Source organism: Sceloporus undulatus, chromosome 4 (genome assembly GCF_019175285.1).
Source record: "Sceloporus undulatus isolate JIND9_A2432 ecotype Alabama chromosome 4, SceUnd_v1.1, whole genome shotgun sequence".
Lineage (NCBI taxonomy): Eukaryota > Metazoa > Chordata > Lepidosauria > Squamata > Phrynosomatidae > Sceloporus > Sceloporus undulatus.
Window position 1 is genome coordinate 95,482,081 of NC_056525.1, and position 15,565 is coordinate 95,497,645.

Consider the following 15,565-nt stretch of genomic DNA (forward strand, 5'->3'; position numbering starts at 1 on the left):
CTGCATCCACACTGGAGAAAGAACCCGGTTTGGCCCCCTCTTCAATGTGTCTGGCTCAAGGCTAGGAATTCTGGGCCACAACAAACTCATCTCCCCAGAATTCCATAGCCTTGAGCCAAGACACATTGAAAGAGGGGCCAAACCGGGTTCTTTCTCCAGTGTTATGGGTCCCAAAACACACTGCAGGAATAATCCAGTCGAGACCGCTTCGACTGCCCTGGCTCAATGCTAGGGGATTTGGGGAATAGTTTAGTGAGGACATTTGGCCTTCCTGCAGAGAGCTTTCCTGGGTCCACAATAAACAAAATTCCCAGGATTCCCTAGCCATGAGCCAGGGCAGTCAAAGCGGCCTCAAACTGGACTATCTGCAGTGTGTTTTGACCTCAGGACAGCAGACTCCTTTGCAGCTTTGGTTATTATGACCGGATTGGATTGATATATTCTCTCCAGGATCCTAGGTCCTCAGTGAACTCTGTGGTCAACCTCAACTAAAGTTGCCTGGAAGACTTAGAAGAGAATCAGAAACCACTTGAAAGCACACAACAAAACAACAACACAACACAACAGAGGTTAAGGCCCTTCTAAAAAGAGAATAGGTCAACCCTTTTTCCCCCTTTCTAAAAAGCAAGATCTGAGCTGTTCTTATAGCTGTAATGGGACTATCTTTTCCCCACCGAAGTTAGGTACATAGGAACTTCTCTTCCCTCCCCACAAACTCCACAACACAAAGGAGAGCCATCTATTTTAACGTTTAGAGCCCGAGAACCAGTTATTAATTCTAGCTGTATTGGGTCGTTATATCAATGGGAATCTAGGAAATCGAGATCTATAGAATTTCACAATTTATCCTAATCACTTTGTTTTGTTCCAGTGTATTTTGGCCTGAGTTCCTAAGTTGTAAATATGGTGCAGGTTGAATTTCAATGTAAACAGTCAGTGGATAGTACTAAAGCAAGAACTGTGACATTAGGATTCTCTTTAAAAAAAGTCTTTTCTGGATTAGATTGACATACTTTTGAACAGTCTGTTTAGCTTATCTGCTAGCTCCCAGCTCCCACAAAGTGAGATTAACTGCTGCCGCCATCATCTTCCGTATCCCCCGACCCAGTAACTATGGAGCCATTGTCTCTTTCTTGGTTCTTGTACACTGAAACTATTAAGGTTGCTGGAAAGCGGTGCTCAATTTGATTTTAAAGTACCAAAAAAAAAGTTTGGTAACTGAGCACATTTTTTGGAGACCACAATTGAGTAAATTCTAGTTTTAGTTTAGTCTGTTTAATAACTAACTTTTCACATTAGTGTTTGCATTAAGAATGCTTCAGCAAAGTCTGTGGGGAAGAAAAGTGCTAAATTTTATATTATTTAAGTTATTTATTTAGGTATTTATATCCTGCCATTCAGCCCTAATGGCTCTCAGGGCGGCTACAATACTGTTTTAATCAGAACGTTCCCTGCTCTCAGGCTTACATCTAAAAGACATGACACAAAAGGAAGAAGGGAATGAGGAGGGAAAGGGATGAGGTCCATGGGTTCTTCTCTCCCTCTGAGGCCTGGACCAAGGCAGATGAATTGGGAGGAGGGCCTCTTCCTTCTTCCTGATGGAAGCTGGACCTGCCTGATGAATCCCTCTCAGGCAGTTTGGGGTTACACAGTTTCATTAGTACAGAAGTAGCATTAGAATGGAGTAAAACAACATTGGAAATCTACAATCATTTGGAGCGGGAAATGCCTACATTGTGGTTTGAAACTTCTTTGGTAAATTGAGAATGAGCAACACGTGGTCCCTGTCCCTAATGCAGGCAGCCACTGCAGAAGTGCTGCAAGTGATCAGTTCAAGGCTCAAGTTCCACCAGGTGGGGAAGGAGAGCAACAGTATTGAGAATAGGACTAAGATCTCAAGTGGTGTGTGTGCACGCACGCACACAAGTATTTTCCTTCTGCGCATTTTTAATTACATTGTTGTAACTAGAAATTCAGATGAGACCCACCTTTGAAAAAATTTACTCTACAATATTTGTTTTAGGGAACGCCACAAAAAGATGTCACAATAAAAAACGACCACAACACATTGTTTAGAGAAGCATGCAGACTACATAGCTGCTTATGGAACAAGAAGGATGATTATGTGAGTAATCACATTTGATATGCATCAGAGCACTGTTTATTTCTCCTAACATAGTTTATAACAACGACTTGCATATGAGTATATAGGGAAATTGTATTAGTTCAAGAATTGGCTGATGTTTTTTCTCTAGGTCAGTGATGTAACCTGGCATGTATTATCTGACTCCAAAGCTGAAGATTTGCTCTTTAGCTCAGTAGAATTACACTGAGACCTAAGAAACATCATTGTAACTGGATGTAAACCAGCTAGCATGTGATTGTATTCTGACCTTCATTCTGGTTTCCTTATAAAATAATTGGCGGAAAGATAAAGGGCTAATGTTAAATAATAATAATAAATTTTAACCTTGATCAGTACCATTTTAAGGACTAAATCATGTCTAAGCAGCTCAGTATATTGGTACAGTCAACAATAACTGTGGTGTTACAGAAGTTACCTTGTATACAGCTGTGCATAATGTTATTTGCACAGGTTTCCAGCATTGTATAGGGCTTGCGAGTACTCCATAACCATTTCATCAGAGTATGTAATAAAAATTTTTAAACAAGCTCTAGCAATGAACACTATAGGCTCCAGGCCATAATTTGTTTTTAATAGAGTTTTCTTGATTTTGGAAACTTAGGGCCCAAACAGACCGGCCAAAATAAAGCGGCTTCGGGTCATTGGAGGTATGCCTGTTTAAATGATACATGCATCTTAAGAGGCCAGAAGGCGCGCCAAAGCCACACTCCAGTCCTAAGGAATGGAGCACAGCTTTGGCGGAGCTTCTGGCCTCTTAAGATGCATGTATCATTTAAACAGCATACCTCCAAAGTGACCCGAAGCAGCTTTATTTTGGCCTGTCTGTTCAGGCCCTTAGTTATACAGTCAGTGTGCATTTAGACCATTGTTCTGAAGACATGACATGTAGGCAATTTGAGAAAGAGCTGAATGCTGAGATCAAAAATTATTTAGATTGAAGTAATGCTTGGAATAGGTAATTTTAATCTTAATCTAACGTAAAATTGCTGTGATGATATAAGCAGATGAAAAAACAAAAGCATGATAGTTGATTATGTAGAACTAATACCTACTATATGGGTAAATACTGACATAGTGGACAAAATGATTATTTTATCTTTGGAACAAAGCAGTTTGAGCCCTTTGAGGTATCTGGGGAAGTTAGTTAAATACGTGGGAGGTAGTCATTTGTTTGTCATTTGCACTGTTCTACACAAGCTGGAAATCTTTCTGGGAAAATGTAGCTGCTACTAGCAACATTCTGCTTTGTAAATAATTGCCTGCTTTTTTTCTATCATTTTAGGAACTAAAATATTATACTTTTTTTCCCCAGGAATACTGTATGTCAGAATATTTAAGAATGAGTGGTGTTTATTGGGGATTGACAGTAATGGATCTTATGGGACAGTTGCATCGTATGAGCAAAGAAGAAATTCTGGAGTTTATCAAATCATGTCAACATGAATGTGGAGGAATAAGTGCAAGCATAGGTCATGATCCTCACCTGTTATATACCCTTAGTGCTGTCCAGGTAAACACACATTTTAGTGAATTGATTTGTTATAGCTAATCTTCTGATCTTCCGCTACTAAAACTTGATACATTGTAGGACTTGAGTATCAGTTAAATATTGCTCTTTCAGATAGGAATTTCTCTTATTCAGTTGAGCCTTATCAACAGTTAGCTACAAAATATAGCGCGCCTGTGCCAAACGCAGACTTGCCATGTGTCGTTTGAGCTTCTGCGGACAGTAAGCCCTGGCTTTCTCAATGGACATGTGTGTGCATGTGGCTGCGGGAGCTTGTGCCCATTGAGAAGAATGGGACTTAAGGTCCCATGTTTTTTACTGTCTGCAGGGGATCTGGAACAGGTCCCCGCAGATAGCAAGGGCGCACTGTAATGCCCTTTTTAGGCTCAACTACAGGTCAACAATAGTATACAGGCTGAGTCTTACAGGATTCTTCTCTAGTGTATCTGGTGAAAAATGTTACCTGCAATCATTTAGCCTGATAATATTTTTTGAAAACCCCAAAGTCTGCATGCAGTTGTAGATTTGGAGATGATCTTTATAAAGCTATTGTCTGCCTCTGGCTTTTTGCTGTTTTGCCTTTAAAGATCAGCACAGAACCATTTTATAATGACAGAGCAATAGTATCTCAGATCTTTTCTGCACATCCTAACACTAGGTCTGCATTTTCCTCAAAGCTTAGTGGGGATTTTGCAAATTGTACATATTTTTGAAGTGGAACACATTGCATCAGTACTTCATTGGGTCAATGATGAATTCTGCAGTTTTTATCTGAAACTACAATTGATGTATTTTTAATCCATAGCTCTAGAATTACTCTGAGACCTGAGAAGGTTATTATGAATATATTGTTTTTACAATTTCCAGTATCCTATAGAACAAGAATGGGGAACGTGTGCTCTCTACCACATCCCACAGTGGATGGGTGTTAAGTTTTATTTTGTTTTAGAGTATTTGGAATCTAGGAGATGCCCTTTTTTTCATGGGAAGTGACCTAGAAGTGTACTCTCCTGGACTTAAAATGGGTCAGAATGTGGCTAAATTGCCCTTATGTACCCTGGAGGGTTGGGAGAGAGGGTTGTTGAAGATTGGGGCAATGCAGTCAGGGGGGCAGTGTGGTCTCCAACAATTGCCCACACCTCACTATTGGAGAACCGTCCAAGCTTGCATATGTGTAGATTTTTTTGTTGGTTTAACAGCTCTCCCAAATTCTTTGACTAAAAGAGGGAGTAATACTTCAGTATGAAGAGTGGTGGGGAAAAGCCTGGGATGAAAAAGCTTTCATGCATGTAGTATGATAATTTTGTCATCTGAGATATTGGTAGAGTTAGATGAGTTTGGCATTTTCTGCCATGGAATGGGGAGGAAGTGTGCCCCCAGTGCTGTTTTGGAGCCTCCAGAACTAAAGGTTTTTGAAGAAAAATGCCTCAGATGTCCCCAGATGATGATGGAATTTTGCCATGTCCCCTCCCCAGCCAGATAGGTCAGTTCCTGCTTTGAAAAGGCCTCTCCTTGTTCTTAAATTAGGCCATATAACGGCCAGAAATGTGGCAGAATTACCACATATTCGATCTGGTGTGCTGGTGGTGCTTTTTTTGGTCGCATAAGTTTAACTTATGTTTAAATTAAAAATCAATTTTTCAAGGTCCTCTGACAGGGCTCCCTAACTAACACCTGACAGTCAAACCTCCACATTTGCGGCTTTGACTTTTGCGGCTTTGATTATTAACAGATTTGCTTAATGTGTTCTCTTTACGAATCTCTAGGTTCTCCAGTGTGACACTATGGTCAGCTTCTGTCAAAAGCCATGCTGGAGGACCCAGAGATTCCTAGAGAGAACATTTCTCTAGGCATTTGTAGGTCCTCCAGAGTAATTTCATGGTCAACTTCTGGCAGATCTTGACCTTAGAATTGTTAGATTTCAACAGCAGATCATTTCCAGCAAAACATGAGAAACAGAAGACTAACCAACCATTCCTCACACATGTGTATCAGCCTAGCAAAAGATGAGACAAGAATCTTCATCTAAAGCAGTGGTTCTCAACCTTTGGGCCTCCAGGTGTTTTGAACTTCAGTTCCCAGAAGTCCCAGTCAGTATGCACATCAGCAGAGTCTCGTCCAGCAAAGTTGTTCAGGGTGCTTAAAGAGTTAACCTAGTGGTCTCCCACCCTGAACCCTCTTTTAGAACCATCCAAAGCCTGCTGTGACAAATTCACCTACTTTTTTGCTGATAAAATCTCTCAGATGAGAGTTGATCTTGATGCCGGTATTACAACGGAAACTATAAGAGAGGTATCCAGTGACTCTGTGGACTATGTTAGACTGGATCATTTTGAGTTTGTAAATAACAATGAAGTGGACAAGTTTCTTGGATGTGTAAGGAAGACAACATGCTCCCTCGATCCTTGCCCATCTTGGTTGACCGCTCCGGGATGGGATGCAGTAACAGCATTACTTCAATCTACTGTATAATCAAGGCATCCCTCGGGGAGGGGAAATTTCTATCTAAGCTCAAACAAGTGGTGGTTAAACCACTCTTGAAAAAACCCTCCCTAGATCCCCTGATAAGAAACAATTATAGGCCGGTCTCCTTATTTCCATTCTTGGGCAAGGTGATTGAGAGGGCAGTTGCCTTCCAACTCCAGGCTGTCTTGGATGAAGCCGATTATCTAGACCCATTTCAAACCAGTTTCAGGGCAGGATATGGAGTTGAGACTCTCATGGTCGCCTTGGTCAATGATCTCTGTCTGGGCATCGACAGGAGAAGTGTGACCCTGCTGGTGCCCTTGGACATCTCAGTGACATTTGATACCATAGACCATGGTATCCTTTTGGAATGCCTGAGGGAGTTAGGTATTGGAGGCATTGCATTCCAGTGGCTCCATTCCTACCTCTCGGGCAGATTCCAGATGGTGATACTGGAAGACAGCTGCTCTCGTAAAAGAGAGCTGACATCTGGCATCCCTCAGGGTGCTATTCTGTCTCCCATGCTGTTTAACATTTACACGAAGCCGCTGGGAGAGATCATCCTGAGACATGGGGCGCGGTGTTATCAGTATGCTGATGACACCCAAATTTACTTCTATATGTCTCTGACTACTGCAGTGACCAAGGATGGCATCTCTGCTCTAAATGCCTGTCTTGAGTTGGTAATAGGCTGGATGAGGGAAAACAAACTCAAGCTGAATCCAGAGAAAACAGAGGTGCTTGCGATAGGTACCTCTGATCCAGGGATGGAGATTTGCCAACCAGTCCTGGACGGGGTCACACTTCCCCTAAAGAATGAAGTTTGCAGTTCGGGAGTGCTCCTGGACTCCTCTCTACAGTTTTCATCTCAGGTGGAGGTGATGACCAGGAGTGCTTGGTACCAACTTCAGTTGATAGGCCAACTGCGCCTCTACCTGGCCCAGAGGGACCTTGAAGCAGTGGTACATGTACTGGTAACCTCTCGTTTAGATTTCTGTAATGTGCTCTACACGGGGTTATTGATCCAAAACACTCCAGCCAGACTGATTATGGGAACATCAAGATCAGACCATATTACTCCAATATTAAAATCTCTTCATTGGCTGCCAATCAGCTTCTGGGCGCAATACAAAGTGTTGGTCATTACCTTGAAAGCCCTACATGGCTTGGGCCCGAGTTACTTAAGGTGATGCCTTGCCCTACACAATCCACACCACACTTTCAGAACATCAGGGAAGACATTATTGGAATATACAAAAACTAGATTAATTACCTCTTCCCATAAAGCGTTTATAGCCGCAGCCCCTAAACTATGGAACAGTTTACCGGAAGAGATCCATTTTATTATTACCTTATAAGCCTTGAAGAAGGTACTTAAGATGGATCTCTTCCAGAAGGCCTATCCATCTGACTTTCTATAGCTGATCTCAAAGAACACTCCTGCTTCTGAATTTGATAGCCTGGAAAACAGATGACGATTTGGTCATTTTAGTGATTGGTAGTAGTTTAGTTGTTCATTGTATTGATTGTATTTTTAGATAATACAGTGCACCCGTGCTATAGGCAGGCCCCCATATGTGGCTTCCAGCTTACGTGAAAGCTGTGCAATGGGAGAGTGAATGGCCCGCATGCCCGCACTCTCCCGCAATGCAAGCATGAGCCCCATTCAATCGAATGGGACTCAAGTTTACACGTTTTTTGGCTGACGCAGGGAGGGGGTCCGGAATGGATCCCCCACGCAAGCCAAGAGACAACTGTACTGTATCTTGTATTTTATTGTTGATTTTATTCTCTGTTGTAATCCCGCCTTGATCTGCAGGGAGAGGCAGGAAATACAAATAAAATTTATTATTATTATTACTGTTCAGGAATTCTGGGAGTTGAAGTCTCAAAAATACATAGGCACAGCTTTATGGTAAAGATAAAGAAGAAGTTCTACATGCTACTTGAAAAAGGGCATTTAGAAGTTTGTCAGCATCTTAAAAGAAACATGCTGACCACATGGAGACAAAATGAAGACTTAGTCGCGTTACACACGGCCATTTAGTATGCGCTCTGCGCGTCCTAGGGTTAGAAAGGGGCGTGCTAGGGTTAGGAAGGGTCTCACCTTCTTAACCGGCCCTGTTCCTAGAACGCGCAGAGTTCGTACTAAATGGCGGCCCCTGTCCACATGGGGGTCACCATTTTGACATCTCGGATGCACAGCGTCTGGACGTGGTGCAGCGGAAGTGATGCCGCACCACTTCCGGGGGCCAAAAAGGAGTGCCATTTCAGCGCTCCTTTTTAGCTGTGCCGGGAAGCCTCGCGGTCTGGCCACTGGGGTTTCTCGGCGTAGCTATTGGTGGTGGCAGATCAGCCGCTTTAGGGCGGTCTGTAATGCGCCTAAGAAAGGTGTGCTTGAAGGAAGTGAGAGGGTGTGTTCAAAAAACAGGAGGTTACCACAGACTTGCACTTAAAACATGCCAGCATGGGGGAGTTGCTATACCCAACAAGAATTGCCCTGGAGGGCCTAGAGATTGCTAGATAGGTGTTCTCTCAGATAAGAAAGAATGTATTTTTTTAATCTGTGTTTTTTCCCATTTCACGGGTGTCCTGTACCCTTAACCTCAGCGAATGTGGCGAGTCCACTGTACTGGATTTTAAAAGTTTTAAAAGCCATGGTGCACTAAAAAGTAGACCCATTGAAATCTTGGGACTTAAATTAGTCAGCCTTACCATTGTCCAAATAAAACGCATAAGTGGTTGGTAGGATTTTCTCCATGAAGTAATTTTGTCACATCAAATCTATTTGAGCTTGGTACTGTTGGTCACATTAAAAGGTACCTCGGTTACGAAATTACTTCGTTCCGCGGCTAATGTCGTAACAAAAAAAAAGACCTTCGGAACCTGAGGGCCTAGCGCATAAGGAAAAAATACGTCTCTGCTCCTCCGTTGAGAAATAGCCCGAGGGTTTTCGTAACCCGAAAAACCTTCGTAAGCCGAAACAATAAATATCCGAGGGGATGTTTCGTAGCCCGAAAAAGTCGGAAGCTGTAATTCTTCCCGCGGTACCACTGTATTAAATTAGTCCTGAGGTGTATGCAGTGTTTAATAGTTAATATTCTTACAGCATGACCAATGTTAACGTCCTCAAATTACTTATTACGAAAAAATTGCAGTCATTCATAGTTTACTGAAACACTATGAAGTCACGTTGATTTTCCATTCACCAGCTCTGTTTTCAGATAGGGCATCATCCTATATTTTGTTGATATTCCAACTGTTTGGTGTTATCTTGGGCAATTTCTTTGGAATCTTTGATGTAGAAACTTAAATTTAGAACGAAGTTTTTATTTTTCAAGAATTCCTGACTTTGGTAGTGACAGTCTCCAGGTTGTTGATACAAATACTATTGTACCCTTATTAAAGAACCTCAAAAGGAAGGAGGGGTTCATTAGTTCGTGAAGATAGATGGGGTACATTTAAAAATGTATATATTTAATGTTTCATTTATTTGGTATAATGCAAAGAACTAAAAGATCTATATCCACCTGCTTGTTTTATGAACTTTTCTTAGTGTGTTTTTACATGCTCGGCATGAAGTTCAGAAGGTAAGGGAGTCAATTGTATCCCTTAAATAAGTTGTGTCTTCCCAGATCTATGATGAGTTACTGTATTTATCTGACTAGGGCTGATGTTAGATTCCATATTAGCTCTAAATTACGTCTGAGATCTGTGATATAGTTAGTCTACTTTGGTTGCCTTTGCTTTTTGCTAAGTGAATAGGTTCTATTTAAACAAATTATCAGTTAGGCCAATGTTTTGTAATTTTGGCTAACATTTGTCCCTTGATTAGCTGATTAGTTGTTGATCCCATGTATAACAAACCACGGATCTCAATGCCCTTAAAATGCATGTAAGTAAATGGTTTCTGTTAAATAAATTGACAAAATCAAGGTTCCTTTTTTTTGAATTTCTATATTTTAAAAAATATTGTCAACTCCTCCTAGGAGTGTTGAATCGAGTTCTTCACAAGTACTAAGTAGTACAGTGGTACCCACCCCGGAACGAAAGCCCCGAGTTACAGAAATTTCCCTCCGGATACGAAACTGCCATAGGAAAAAACTTGGGGGGTTCCTTTTAACGTTTTTTTTTTTGCGCTTACTAAAAAAAATTTTGGTGCTTTTCGGCGCGTTTTTTTCGCACGAAAGGCTTCCAGCGCTAGCGCCTATGGCTTTTTGTTTTTTTGTTTCGTGTTTGAGAAAGATATTCGGGTTAACGAAGGGGCGCCCGCGGAACGAATTATTTCGTAACCCGGGGTACCACTGTATACAAATTATGAAAATCACATTCTCTCATCCTACCCAATGTACATTCGTTTAAATTTCTTTCAGGAGAATAGATACAAGGGTTCTTTTTGTGCAGTACAACACTGAGCTCTTCTGGTAAGTTTTGATTTCCTCTTATTGGAACAGCTGCTTAAAATTGTTGTAGATAATGAAGGATTTCAGAATTAGCCAACATTAATTTACTTGAGATAGAAAGCTTGCCACACTATCATAGCAAGAAATGTCCAGTGGGAGAACAACCGCAGTATCGATGTTGTGCTTTATAACCCTACACAGTATTTTGACGAACGAATCGAAGAACGTAAAATAGAGAAAAACAAAATAAATGTTGCAATAAATGAGACTAGTATCTCTGATACTCCCACCCCCAAAACCCTAGTGCCTAGATCCAACCCCCAGTGGTGTGAACCCCTGTCCCCGACTGTCCACCCTAAAATGAACCTCAAGAACACCAGCCTTGCAGTTTTTATTCCAGGCTTTTGTCAGATGAGGAGACCTGGCTTCTCCACACCAAGGTGATTGTGTAAAACAGATCACTGATTCAAAAAGCTATTCTTGAGATACCTGCTTATTTTTCATGTATGGTGACCCACACGCTGTTTCAAATTAATTCCTTATTGAGAGGAGTCCGTAAAACAGCAGAGCTATCTTTATCATTGTAGAGAATTATTGTTTCATTTCACTAGTTTTAAATCCAACGAAACGTACTGGGGGTTAAGGCAGTCTTTCCTTACATTTAGGGTTGATTCTTCTTGTCTTACTCTAATTCATTGCACTTGCTATTCCGGGGACCGGATGCCATTGATATGGACAAGCGGAGAGGTGTGTCCCTTATGAACTGAGGGGATTTTGAGACGGTGACGGGGGGAGAGAGAAAAGCTAGAAGACCAGATACGTCTCGCTGACGGAAAGCCCGATTCTCACCCCAATATATTGACTGAACCCTTCACTCCTCCTCCGTAATTGTGCACCACACACACAAACTCTTCTTCCCATGCCACTAAAAACTGCACCAGGGTTTTCCCATCTTCCAAGTGATTTGGGAGCCTGTAGAATAAGAGGGGCTGCAGTTGAGAGGGTGTCACTCCTGGTCGTGCAGTTCCACAAGCGAAATCATTTGGATCCTGCTTTAATGAGAACAGCATTATTCCCCCCAAGTTTTGCTTAGAAACAAGAGAGGGCTTACCATTGTGCACTGTGAAATGTAAGAATGTTTAATTTTTCTTGCCGTAAATTTATTAGCAGGTTTTGGACAAGGAAACTAGGACGGGAATCTGAAACCGGGCTGTGAAAATACAGCTGCTGATTAAGTTCAGCTATACATTCTTATTGTCATTATAGTTAAGTTAAAGCTAAATAGGATTAAATGTTGAAGGAAGGCATTTTGAGCCTGATAGCTTTTAGACATAGAGTGGCTGGAACAGGATCATCTTGTTGGTAGTGAAAAACTACAAAGGGCATATATGAGGAACTCTTTTTTAAATGGGCAAAACAGGCGCTCGTAACCACCACACAAATTGCTCCCCAACAAACTTAAGTTTAAATTACAATTTTTTTCTAATGTTTACCAATGAAGATCATGTTTATTAAAGCTTTCAATAAATCCTTGTGATTCTTCACTGTAATCTCCCTTTGTTTTGACCTGAATAGTTACATTTTTTAAATAGACATGAACTTTAATATCTGTATTTAGATCTATTGTTGCACAATTCGGCCATACTGGACAGCTGCACCAAATAATGCGACCTACAGCTGTGGCTTTGTGAACGTCATTACCACTGTGGCCTAAATGAAGGCCGAGAAGGTATTATACTACTTGTATTTAAAGTATAGGGCGTGGAGTGGGTGCACAGGGAGAAAAAGTTTTCAAAAGCGACTTCTAACAGTGAGTGTAAGATAGTGCCCTCCTTTTCATGGGGGGATCGTGCGGACCCCTTCACAAAAATGTAGTTTCGCCTGTAATCATCCCCATCAGTCGTCCCTCGGGCATATGAGGAGGGTGTCGAAGACCACAGAACAGCAGAGGCTGTATATACGAGATGAACCAGACTCTTCCATGAAAGTGAAGGCTTCCCCAGCAAACCACCTCATGAGGGGAGTGATTGTACTCAATTTGTCCTCCTTTCTTAATGGCCTGCAAACCAAATACCCCTCCTTCAAAAAGAGTTTCCAAAGGTTTCGGGTGTGAGGATGGAAGAAATTGTTTAAAATTGATCTTGCTTCGTATGTGTCCCCATGAACTCTCTTGGATATCTGGATTACACCTTCAACCATTCAACTCATAAACTACAAAACACCATTGTCATTATATGTTTCAGTATTTAGCCAAATTGCTTACTACAAAAAAGAGATTCACATGTGTGTCAAAAACTGCATTAGCAAAGAAGTTTTCAAGGCTTATAATCCGTCAAAACTTTAGGCCAATAGACTCAATTGATATATGTATTATAGAAATCAGTATTGAAATAATCATACTGGTTTAAAAACATCTATAAAACACTCAAGCATATTACACAGTGCTCTGGTAAACATAGGAACGTTTTATACCACATTTGAAGTCGAGAATTAAGATTCTTTTGATACTTCCTATAGTATCTGAAAAGAATATACTAAAAAGTATTTCACTTTAAAGCTATGGTAAACATCAGTGAATTGGCGAATTTTTGTTTTAGTCCACTGAGAGTAGCCCCTTAACGTGGGCATCATCAGCCAATCTGTTACGATGTTGCATGATGTCTCCAAATTTTTGATATAAAGATTACGAACGGGGAAGGCATTTTAAAAGAGTTAATAGGAAACTTGGGCCTGTACAGATGCCAAAAAAGCTGCTTCGGGTCCTTTGGAGGTAGCTATTTAAATGAGCATGGTCCTAAGAGCTGGAGGTTCGCGCAAGCCACATCCATTCAAAGGGGGATGAGCTGGTCACTTCCGATTCTTAGAGCTGCTATTTAACAGCAACCTCCAAAGGACCCAAAGCGCTTATTTTGGAGTCTGTACAGCCTTAGGGAAATTAAATGCATGAATTCATGTTATTTAAAAGAAAGTACAGATTTTCTAAAATTTGCTGAGCGGGAGAAGGACATTTTTCATGGATATGTGTGATTGGAAAAAATGTTTTAAAGCCTGGTCAGAATAATAATTAGTTCAATGTATTTTTGTGCATGCTTGTTTCTGATTAACAACATCTTTATTTCTTTGCTGTTACAATGTCCGGACATTACTGCATCATTTTAGCGTGGCAAGATGTAGGCGATTCCTGGTGGGTGTTGTCATCCCTGAAGATAATTGGCAAGTTGCATTGGATTGACAGAGAGAAATTACGCAGCTTTATTTTGGCTTGTCAGGATGAAGAGACTGGAGGATTTGCTGATAGGCCAGGAGATATGGTAGGTTATTCCCTTAAAGGATAGTTGTCTTCCCAAACAGATGGCTTTCACTCCACCATATGACCTGAAGGCAACTGGAATTGATTTCATCACCAGAGCTGACCAGATCTAGGACCAAGTGGTACCTTAATGTCCAACTTAATGTTCAGAAATCAATATAGTATAGGAACAAATAGATACACATTCAGAAACTGAAACACATGAGATGTTGAGAAGCTGGTGAAGAGTTTGGAAACCATGCCTTATGAGGAGAGATTTAGGGAACTGAGTATGTTTAGCCTGGAGAAGATAAAATTAAAAGATAGCTTTCTCTGGATTCTGGCTGTGGCATCTTGTCATAGTAGATGTGTATTTCAGTCTAGCCTACTGAGTGTCTAGATAAATGAAACCAGAAAACTATTTTGATGATTCCTTGACTTGCTGATGTACTGTCTCTTGGTTAATCAGTTTGTATTTTCTATGACATGCACACCTAGGTGTTAACTGCATTCTGAAATTTGAGAATAGTTAGTAAATTATTTATTGAGACTCATTCTTAAGTTAGAAGCCTGAGTCCTCTTTGATAGGTTTCTGTTAATCATTCAATATACATAATTTCATGTAAACCCACCGCTAATGCTTTTTAATGTATATTTGGATAGGTGGATCCATTTCATACCTTGTTTGGAATTGCTGGACTATCATTACTGGGAGAAGAGCAAATTAAGCCTGTAAACCCTGTGTTTTGTATGCCTGAAGAGATCCTTCAACGAGTAAATGTACAGCCAGAACTTGCGAGCTAGGTTTTAATATATACAGCATTGCCATAATCAGCTGCTTTGAATTTTTCCATCAGAAGACATTTCTAAATGTTGTTTACATGATAAATCTCCACTTTATTGTAAGCACTATCATTTTATATGTGGACTGTATCCAAAGTAAATAAATGATGTTACATATGCTTGAGGTTTTCAGTAACAGATGTACATACACATAAAAATGTCTCTATAAATGTTTGCCTCTGGGCTCTGTTCTAGTCACGTTACATCAAAATATACTGTATTAGGCACAGTAGAGGAATACTTGAATTGTGTGACTTTATATTTATGACCCAATCATTTGCTCTTGGTGACAGCATGTACTGGACAGTGAATTGTCTAGAGCACTGTTTGTATTGAGAGAAAATTACTTGCTTTCATCAGTGACACTTTATGCACTTGAGTTCCTGTGCAAGAACTGCTATAGTTTGTTATCCAATTTGAATTACATTTACTTGTACTACATGATAACAAAAAATTATGGTACTAGTGACATCTTTAATGAAGATTAATAATTATAATGTAATTTGGTTTGAACTGATGGCATTCCTGAATTGTATAATTGATTCCTTTATTCTACATTATTTATTATAACTGTGATGAATCCCAGTTTTAGTAGCAGTTAAAATAGTTGTATATAGTTTTAAATAAAAGCTATAGAAGAAAATTGTTTTCTACAGGATGAATTATCTGCTTCTGCTGGAACTCTAGAAGTGCCTCCATTTCACATTTGTCACAATTGTGCATTTGTAACTTGGCTGAGTATGAAATGGGATTCTGCTTGAAACAGATTAAAGCTAATTGTAAAGTAAAGTCTTAAATTGTCCATGGTCCATTGCATTATTTGTGTTCTGTTAGCTGAGAATCTTGAAAAATCACAGCTTTGAAAGATAAGAATAAAATGGCTTCAAGTTGCATTTAAGGTTCTTGCATGC

The 15,565-nt window shown here is 40.4% G+C and overlaps 2 non-coding genes and 1 pseudogene across 2 annotated transcripts; all 3 read left to right on the plus strand.

Annotated features, from left to right (window-relative positions):
- Window positions 1-1,766: 1,766 nt before the first annotated feature.
- Window positions 1,767-15,443, plus strand: LOC121929000 (annotated as a pseudogene).
- On the plus strand, window positions 2,255-2,339 carry LOC121930231. Its single transcript, XR_006103880.1, has one exon. It is a non-coding gene; the product is annotated as a small nucleolar RNA SNORD45 (small nucleolar RNA).
- On the plus strand, window positions 4,397-4,481 carry LOC121930233. Its single transcript, XR_006103881.1, has one exon. It is a non-coding gene; the product is annotated as a small nucleolar RNA SNORD45 (small nucleolar RNA).
- Window positions 15,444-15,565: the final 122 nt, after the last annotated feature.